Below are 10,878 nucleotides of genomic sequence, written 5' to 3'. Positions count from 1 at the left end.
TGTCCACACCGACCAGTTCAAGGAAACTAATACTGTATCTATAATAATAGTATTATTATTATTATCATACTGTATACGTCTGTACCGACGTATCGTATTATACTACATTTATCATTATCGAGGTATTTCCTGTCGGTCATTCTCGCAAGGAGTAATGTATAGGCAACTCATTATATTGTCATGACGTGTTTGTGTGTGAAACGCATATTATGTAAGCTATGTGTGGCACCTACGAGCGCGACAACAGACAGCATATTATTTTTGTATTTGAGGCACGTGACCCATTGTTGTATTATATTATATCCGTTTTTTCTCGTCTTCAAAAATACATTAGCTGTGATATAATTTTGAGATTCTGACTGGGCCACTTTTAATTTTTTTAAAAATGAAGAAGAGAATACATCTCCTTGAGAGAACAAACGAAATTTCTTACATAGGTTACTGCTACGAGTTAAATTTTTTGAAAAAGTTTAATGATTATAATAAGGGGCTTAAAACGTAGCTACATGAAAAACTCTCACGCCTTGTAGAATAATTTCGAGAATTTTTTTTTTATGGGAAACAATTCTTACGGGACATATATTTTTAAATTTTATTAAAATCATATAATATAACCAATTTTTACAAGCTTTTGTTTTTATTAGTATTCATTGTAATAGGTAAGAAACAAAATTAAAAATCAAAATATAGCAAAAATCATCCACTTTCTATCGAAAAATTAATGAAATCAGACCACTATACAAAGCGTGAAAGATTTTCTTGTAAAGCGTTTCTTGAGCTAAGAATCACGTTTTAAATTTTTGGTCGATGATGCCGTTGACATAATATTGTGCACGCATGCAGCGAGTGAGTAAAATGCAAGTTACCCGAATACAACCAAACTCACACGAACCATCATTTACGGTTAACACAAATGCCATGGGCGATGGAAACGTAATTGCATATTGCCTAAATATTGCCCCTTATTACACACATGGCCTCTTTATCACCAAAATAAATTAATATTTAGAGAAAGGCTTCGGTTTGTCGGTTGTTAACTAAAAACGTGTTGTGATTTTTTCCTTTTACATAAGGATAAATTAATTAGAATGTGTCCATTTACAATGAGCCTCACAATTTTTTCAGACGCTTAGTCTACTTATGTCTTTAATGTATATTATTTTGACCAACTGGAACCACTTTATAATATAATTTTATTATTACAACTACAAACAAAAAATTCGTGAAGATACATCCTAAAATAATAACAATATTATCTTATAACATTGCATCATTGTCCATTGTATGTGATAATGAATCACAATGTATTTAGTGGCGTAGTAAAATATTTTAGAAAATCACAATAATAGCATACGTCATACAAAATATATTGTATTTACTAATTTAATTACACCCAAGGTTAGGTTAGGATCTGATCTATATGAAGAATAGATTTCTCATATTATGATTTATTGATTGACGAAAAGATATTTAATATTTGTAAAGTACCTATAGTTACATTCTAATTAGTACTTAGTACTGAATAAAATTGGTAAGTACATATTGTTTTTATTTATCCCAAATAATAACAAGTAAAAAAAATAATAATAATAGTAATATAGCAAAAACAACATTAACTTTGTATAACCGTTTATAAAAAGCTCAATTCTTTTTATCATTTATCGATATTGCTATTGTTCATAATTGTGAAAATTTCAAGTATTTACGAATATTCATTTTTTAGTTACAACCAAAAAACAAAATTGGTTTTGTCGAAAACTGAATATATTGATTGAATAAATTGTAAATAATATAAATAACAATTAATAATTAATGCACTTTTGGAGTTTCAGAACATGAGTAATGTATAATACAGGGTTCAAAAACCCACGAGTTTTTTTAAAAAAACCCTGACCCGGTTGGGTTTAATTCGGTTTTAATAGGTTTTAATAATTTTCACATGAATGCCGATTCCTGGCACTTTTTAACTATGGCAGTTCCTTAAACATTAAAACTTAAATCATATATACCTATTGCTTATTTAAAATTAAATTTTGTTGATTTATTATTATTCCTTAATTTGTATTGTTTAATGTTATGACTTATGAGTTAAAAACTTTAAAATTAATTATAATTATGAAATGTAAAATTATAATATTTAAAGTTTTTGCTTACATATTTTTGTTTTTATTATTACTAAAAAGTAATAAAAATAAATATGCAGTTTAAAGTTTGTTAATTTTTTATTCGTTAAATTTTTTTTCTGAGTTTTTTACTGGGTTATATACTAGGTTATATATAGAACCCTAATATAATGTCTAAATATTAAAGAGAGAATTAAGAAAGTATAAATCAAAAACGAAACGATCGGCTTTGTAATTAATAGTTAGTTGGTGCATCACGGAAGGGCCTCACGTGAGCTAGGCTGACCCAAAATACTAAAATCCTATACATACGCCGCTAATTTTGATTTTAGTTTAAAAAAAACTAAAAACACAGCAAATAGGAAAAGAAAATTAATCACTTGTGCGGTACCTACATAAATAAGTATAGTAAATTAAATTATTTAAAATGATATTTTTCACTTACTTTTTTCACCATTATCTTTAAAGATGACTCTGTTTTTAAAATGAAGCACTGTTTCGACAATATCAGGAGGAATTGCTGGCTTTTGTCCTTTCATATGGCTCACCACACAGATAATTTAAATAATAATGTAATTGCAAGAAAACAATTGTGTATCCATATTATATTCACTGAACCTCTGAATATGACTATTAAAAAGAATATACCATACAAGTCACAATAATTCCTGATGAATGTTTATACAAATATCGAATAAAATCTGATACAATTGTGTATATTATTTCACCATATTATGATTATATTACAAAACATCGATTAATATTGATAAAAATATTACACGGTCTATTAATATCTAGTCCCTTCATAAGCAATATATTATTTTTAGAATTACTAAGAAAAATACAATTTACTATAAGCGACTGTCATGGCATAACCATGTAACTTACATTTTTATCAAAATCGACCTTTTTTTATTTAAATATTGGCAGGGCAGACAGTCTCAATAGGTTGTATACAGCAGTTGCGTATAATACGATCTGTATTGGTTGTGCGAACTATATTTGAGTTTTTGACATAGTAACGCTTGACGTAGGCGCGAGATCGCGTTCGGAATAGGTCACGCAGTAACGGGCCAACAGAGTGCGCCATTTGATTGGTTGCTCGTTCTGTGTTGTTACACACTGCTCTCTGGATAGTTAAGACTTCGTACTTAAATTATCATCAAACTACCTATACAATAATATTTTTTGATTTCAGTAATTGACCAATTTATTACTACAATTAATTGTATTGGGATATCTAAACCTGTGAAAAAATAGTCAACAAATTAAATTAAATTAACTATAGAAAAAGATTTCATATTTTGAAATAAGTAATCTGAAATTTTTATTAAAAATATAAAATCAAAATATTTTATTACACAAGCAGTGATCATTAACCTATAATTAACCAAGTAAGTATCTATAAAGTTCTGAAATACTTTAAGTGTGAGTTACATACTTATATATGGACAGTGTCGGCCTGGCCGGCCCCTCCGTTTTTTTTAGGGTTAGTTTGTTATTGTATTACAACAATTGGTTATTTTATTTTAAGATTATCTTTTCTCATTTACGAAAGTATAGTTCATGATTTAACAAATAAATATATTGAAATAACAATACTGTTTCATTATTTTAATAAAATGATTTAATTTTTTCAATCATGGAGAACAATTATTTGAGAACAATATTTTTCGTAATTGATTAATAAATTATAATAAATTATTATGATCACAATTCATTGTACAAATGACAAACAATTAGATTGTTAATTTAATACATTAGTGATGGAGTAGGTTTACACTGAGTTCGTGAATTGTACACACTACTAAATTTTTATTTCAATACCGTTCTTATAGTACAGTGTACTCTCGGTAATTCGAAGCTCACGGGGGAAAAAGAAATTTGACTTACTAAAAATTTCGAGTTATCAAAATCTTAATGTGTTATTGCTATTTGAAGGGGAATTTTCTTTGTTCGAGATATCGAGAATTTCGAGTTATCAAGGTTCGAGTTATCGAGGGTACACTGTATTAACAAAATAGATATTCGTTATTTCATAACAAAATTGATTATTGTTAGTTTTACCTAGTATGATATTTTTTTTTAGTGTATAGAGATTATAGTTAAGTCGATTTACAATTATTAATTACCAATACCTAGGTATTTCTTCTTGAAAATGTTCACTAATAAATACTGCACTCTACGAACACTTACAGTACCTATTTAAGGTATACAAACTTTAATTTTATGGGGTTAAAAAATATTTGATGAGATAAAAAGTATAGGTGCATAAGAATTTGCGTTGAAATAACTATTAAATATAATTATTAACATGTTGAAGAAATTATTTATTTTTTATAAACAAATTATTTTTGTTAATATTCCGCAAATAAGAGGAAAAGGAATGGGGTGTTTAGTTGGTGAGCATATACTAGACATTGTACTTTTGTAACCTGCACTTAAAACCATACATTTAACTTACCTAATACATATGTTCTACTTATTTTTAAATATTATTGACTTTTTGTTATTACGAATGTACACTTGTAATCTGGGGTGTAACTTGATGTGAATTCTATATAGATGGGTGGGGGGCAGACTGCCGTAAATCTTTCTTTATCCTAATTTGTCCCGAAACATAAGTGTCCTGCAATCCTCAAACCATAAATATATAATATTTACAGATAAGCCCATAATAATTTATAAATTAAATAAAAACATAGGTATACATATACATGTACATTGTTTTACATTGTGTCACTAGCCATATCAATTACAGCTAATGATACGTCTAGACATGATAAAATATTTCAGTGAATGACGTAGGTAGATATAAAGACGTATAAACTTTATACTTTATATGTTATATGATTATATTTGTGTATAAAAATGCGTTCTGATTGAGCCACTCTACCGAAACTTATTAAGGAATTGACTGAGTTGAGTATAGATGATTCCTTGTACAACATAATATTATCTTTGTTGTTGCTGCATATGTACCTACCTACAATTTTAGTCGTATTAGTGAACATAAATGTTATGCAATATAAAAGGTGAGTCACTATATACCCGCTTCGCCGCTTCTGTATATGCGTAGCCATCGTCGATAACATACAAGTGCCTGGTTTTTATTTATAAGTCATTGACTACCTACTCTAAAATAAAATATCTGTACGGCCATAATACTACTTACATTATGTCCAATATTTATGTAAATTAATTTTATTCTTGCACATCTGCACAGTACACTTAACTTGGAATAATTTTGATTAAAAATAATATATATCAACGTTTCGTAATGCATGGATTAGAGTTTATTTATTTATTTTTTTTTTTTTGCACGTTGGAGTAAAATTTAATATAAGTTACATATTTCTAGATAATAATTGCACAAAAGTTGTATGAAGATTAATGAAAATAATTTAAATTTTACTCAAAATGTGATTACATTTTTGGTTGTAACAGGATAGTAGATAATCGAAGATCGAACGATCAACCAGATAAGTGTATCATTTACTAAATATTTTGTACAATACTAAATTTATAATAATCTATATACATATAGGAGACCGCCCCGATTGACTCATCAACGCCCAGACCAAACCGCTGGGTCTAGAGACTTGAAATTGTCTACAGAGGTTCCTAAAACAATATAAGGGCGTACTAAGAAAGGATTTTTCAAAATTTGACCTTTAAGGGGGTAAAGGGGGAAGGGTTGAAAGAAATAAGAATACAACAGTGGCACCATCTATCAAGCATTATTTAGTTTAATATACAATATTGGTTTTAAAATATAAAACGTACGTACTTACTTGATATTTGGAATAGTTTATTGATCTAGATGTGCAATAATAAAGGATTTTCTGATATTCATATTTTGAAGAGGTAGTTAAACAGGGATCTTAAGATTCACGGTGAAAATTGAAAATTTTTTTTCTTTATTAATGGTTGCTTTTGTTTGCAGGTTATATATACGATTATGTTTACGCCGATTTGTCCGTAAAAATAAAATAAAATAAAATAACCCCCAAAATATATATATAAATATTAAATGCTCTTAAAAATTTGGGGCGATAAACTATGACTTCAATACTATTTTAGGTACCTACACTGTATAAACATATTTTTTTTAATTACAAACATATACTAATATTATAGTTATTTTACCCACCTCGCTGTGTTCGCAATCTACCGCATTTAGATTGTTTACCTGATAATATACTGTTAACTGTTCACAAAACCATAAGCTAGTCAGGAGTCTCGCGGACAACGCCGCGCGGGATGGCTAAAAATTAAAATATAATATGATTTGGCTTCCATCCAACTTGGGTTTTTTTTTCGGAAAAATTGGGAAAATTTGGTTTCATTTAAAATTTCCGGAAAAAATGGTTTGTTGAAAAAACTGGGTTTTTTCCTGAAAAATTGAAAAATAATAATAAATAATTAATTATAATAATAAAAAAATATATTATCCTATCCCGCATTTCCACCAATGATGTTTTGTTGTTACGTATTTTCCTAATAATTATTAATTAATATTGTCATTACTCATTTGTCAATTGTCAAATGTAAAATGACAATGACAGGTTTCCTTATCTATTTTTTAAAATGGTTTTTTTTACATAGATTATTTTAATTTTTAAGCGTAATTACAATTTTTTTTAATTTTCTGAAACTTCGGTTTTTTTTGGAAATGTATTATTTCAATATTCTCCAATTTTCCGAGGCTCTTGGAAAAAACGGGTTTTTTCCGGTATTTTAATCCCTAATCTTAAACATAAAAATATACCTATAGGATAGTATTCATCTCGATTAAGGCCCTAATATTGTTTTATTGCAATAATTGTAAAAAAAAGTTAGTTATAGAATTTTCCAGAAAGATCCACAATGTTCGAGAATAGTGAGTGACGTCGTATAAAATGCTTCGTTCTAGAAATTTAAATCTTCAAAGGTATAAAAGGCGAAGTTCGGTACGATGTATTCTGGTATTCAGTGAAAAGTAAGTGCAGGTTAAGTTAAGTTAAGTGAATTGAAGACCCTGAACGGCTTGAACCATTAAACTTAAGTAAGTATATAGTTTTATTTCTTATCTCCAGCGCTTTTGGAGTTAGACGTTCGCGGTTTTGGCTATGCCCCCATTTTATCGTGTGTTGAACAGCGTCAAGTATGGATTTTTACCAAAAAGGGACGAGGAAGGGATGTCTGGCTATAATCCATCTGCGGCTTGGACTTGGAAAATCCATGTTTATCCCACGTGCAACTATATTCTATACGTTGCATGCTCACGTGTGGGGAGTCATCAAATCTATTTATTTTAGTAAAAGACAAGTTAACCAAAAATATTGAGCACCAATTAGCTCTTAGTTAAATTAAAATTATTATAATTATTATAAATTGTTATAATTCAAAATTAGGTATATTATGGTATATTAAACTATTTGAACATATCTTTCAGTTTCGCAGTTGCAAAAGAATTTGAAATTTTTATAAGTTATAACCAAGAATATGTTATGTTGTTACAAGATTAATCACAAATTAATCTAACTAAGTCTGAACAATCTTAAAAAGAATAGTCAACAATTGGTTTTATGAGCATTTATGATGTTGAATAAGTTGTGTGTTATTATGATAATAAATAATAATTATATGTATTAAATTCACAAACATTAAGTTTTTTTCAATTATTTATAGCTTATACATTTATAAGTAAAATTTAACAGGTATTTTATTATGATAGTTTTGGAAATTAACCTGATGAAATTACGTGCTGTCACTAGATATTAAAATATTACCTCATCGAATGACTAGTCATAGAAAAAAATATTGGCGTTTTAAAATCATTTTATTTTAATTCTTATTGTTTTAAAATGAAAGACTAAATAGATATTCAATAGGTAATATTTTCAAATGTGCAATTTTTTTTTTTAATTTGAAGTTTTTCTGGGATTTTGATTTACTTAAACTTAACGATAAGGACATCATATTATTGTTATAACTTAAATACAACTAACGATATAAATTATTTAGATAGATGAATATAAATAGACATTTTAGTAGTTTACACATTAGTGTGCATCATAGGCGCAATTTAGGTTAAATTTATGGGGGTGCTAGATTTATGTCGACTAATGTGATCAGTGGAGGGCTTTGCTCCCCCTCCCTCCATACATATACCTTAATTTTATACACCTTCGCATTAATCTTAATATAAACAATTATCTATAACATAAATCATAATACATTATGATCTTATGTTATTGTTATGATATAATTAATATTATGAAAATGATAAGATCTTAGAAATAATTGTATCCAAAATTCCAAATCTATGGTATAAATACTATAGTCAATAGAAATTCGATGATGCTATCAAAAATTTGGGGGTGCTAATATAAATTTTGGGGGTGCTTAGCACCCCCAAGCACCCCCCAAATTCGGCCTATGGTGTGCATATAACATGTATAGAAAAGTAGTCCAGAATACTGCTCATGATTACTAATAAGTACTAATACAAATAATAACGACGCCTGGGGATTTTGGTCTTATTGGCATAACGAGAAGTGGAGCTATTTAATATAAGTATTCAGTAATCACATTTATAATTCATAATTTTGCATGCAGTTTTGTAAAAACTTGATTGGTTTATTCTTTACACGCATATAGTACAACAAATATTAAACCGTATTCTTAATGTTTACTAAGCAGTAAGCACGCAACAGATTGTTAAAACATTATTTAGTTAAAATGTGATGTAAAATGCATTACAACCGTAGTATATCATGTTCGAGATATTATATGAGGACATTATTTTACTTACAATAGTTATAGCCATGGGTGACATCATCCGGCCATGGAACGACTGTCTTTGTTCTGCGTGTTAATGTTAAAAGTTTATCGTTTTAAATTTTAATACACTATAATAATATGATGTATAAAGGTTTTTATTTTTGTCCTCGATTGGTTTTATTTATTTGTCAAACATAAGTTAGGTTAGTTAGTTAGTTAGTTTCATAACGATAAGATCGAAATGTTTTTACTGAACTTAAATTTTTTTTATGTATTTAGGTACTTAATACACACACACACACACACACACACACACACATGTTTTTGAAAAAGAGATTGAAAGAGTAAATTTTAAATATTTATAGTTTATAATATATTTAACGTTATTTGTGTGTAAATAGGTATTTTGTATATTCACATGGTTTTTGGTTTACTACTACTATACCTATACATATTAGGACTTTCCTGGTTTTTAAGCGGTTTTATTTAAAAATATATATACGCTATACTGTACATAATATTTTAAAAAAAAAACAGAAGTTCTTCATTAGGTATTTGATGGTTTTCAATATCTGTTCAGTTTATATTATATGAAATAAACATTTTTCTATACTTATACAGATTAGTAAATTATTATTCATTAGTGGTTAAAATATCTTGGACGTGTACTTTTTTAAACCGTTGGAATGCGTTTCTTAAACAACTATTTATACATTATTTAATTATTAAACGGTATTTAGGTATTTTTGTAATAACTAGAACCCAATATTATCTTTATTGGACAAAAATTAGCGGCAGGAATTTTGTTTTAAATCACTATAATAGAATAGCTGTCTTGGCGTCTTGCTGCTTTTATATAGTTAGTGAGTTATAACATTAATTACACATTAGTACACAATATACTATTGTCGGTCTTGACCCCTAACGATAAAAATTGTTTAATACTATTGTTGAATAAACTTAATAGTATGACAGATAAATAAACTTAAATTACTTATATTGTTACACTGGCATTTGAATGTCAAGAAAACGGTGTCACTCTTTTGCTTTACTCATGGTTTTACCGGCATAGGTCTACTTACGATAAGAAAAATAAAATATGAATATTTTTTAAATGTTAAAATCAAAAATATGATAGTGATATCCTTTTAGATTCTGAGCGGAGCGATGAATGTATTGGTTTTACAATGATATGCGTTTTTTTTTTAAATTTTTTTTTATTTGTGTCTATTATCACCTTTTAAGACAGTAAAAATGCTTAGATTTTCTTCAACAGTTCTTTTCTAATAAGAAAGTGAATCAAGTTGGTACTTCGGCGGGTAAAAAGTAAACATTTCCCAGTAGTTTTCAAAAGCGCCGGTAGAAACAAAAAAAAAAGCTTTAGAGTAGGTTACAAGTATGTCATATTGTAATGGATGGTGTTAAATTTGAATTCAATGATAAAATATCATTGTATACGAAAAACGATACTGAACGCCACGGAGTTGGTTTGTCAGCACAGGATATTTTATATAATATTTATGTAGTTATTATTAATACGGTAAACGGTATATTGAATTAATATTATTAGCATATTATCTTATTTCAATATTTGTAATTTGTATTTAATAATAGGTAACTATACATGAGAAATTTCAAGTACCCATGAATAATATTTTTGAATTACAACAAAATAGCTAAAATCGTTATTTTTGGTTACTTAATATGTAATTTCGTTAATATGATTTAAATAAATTAGGTAGGTATCGGTATGTAGTTTATGAATCTTTTGAGGGGTCTGGTCGTTTGTCTTTAATAAGGGGCAATATTTAGGCAATATGCAATACGAAAAACGATTCTGATCGGAGACGGTTTGTCAGTCTAGATATTTTATATTATATTTATATTGTTATTACTTATTATTTATACAGTAGCCGATAAGTTTAATCAATATTATAAAATAACAAAACAAATAACTAAAATTGTTATTCTTGGTTATTTAATATGT

The sequence above is a fragment of the Metopolophium dirhodum genome, chromosome 1, assembly GCF_019925205.1.
Source record: "Metopolophium dirhodum isolate CAU chromosome 1, ASM1992520v1, whole genome shotgun sequence".
Lineage (NCBI taxonomy): Eukaryota > Metazoa > Arthropoda > Insecta > Hemiptera > Aphididae > Metopolophium > Metopolophium dirhodum.
The sequence above is the reverse complement of the archived record's forward strand: the minus strand, read 5'-3'. Positions refer to the sequence as shown.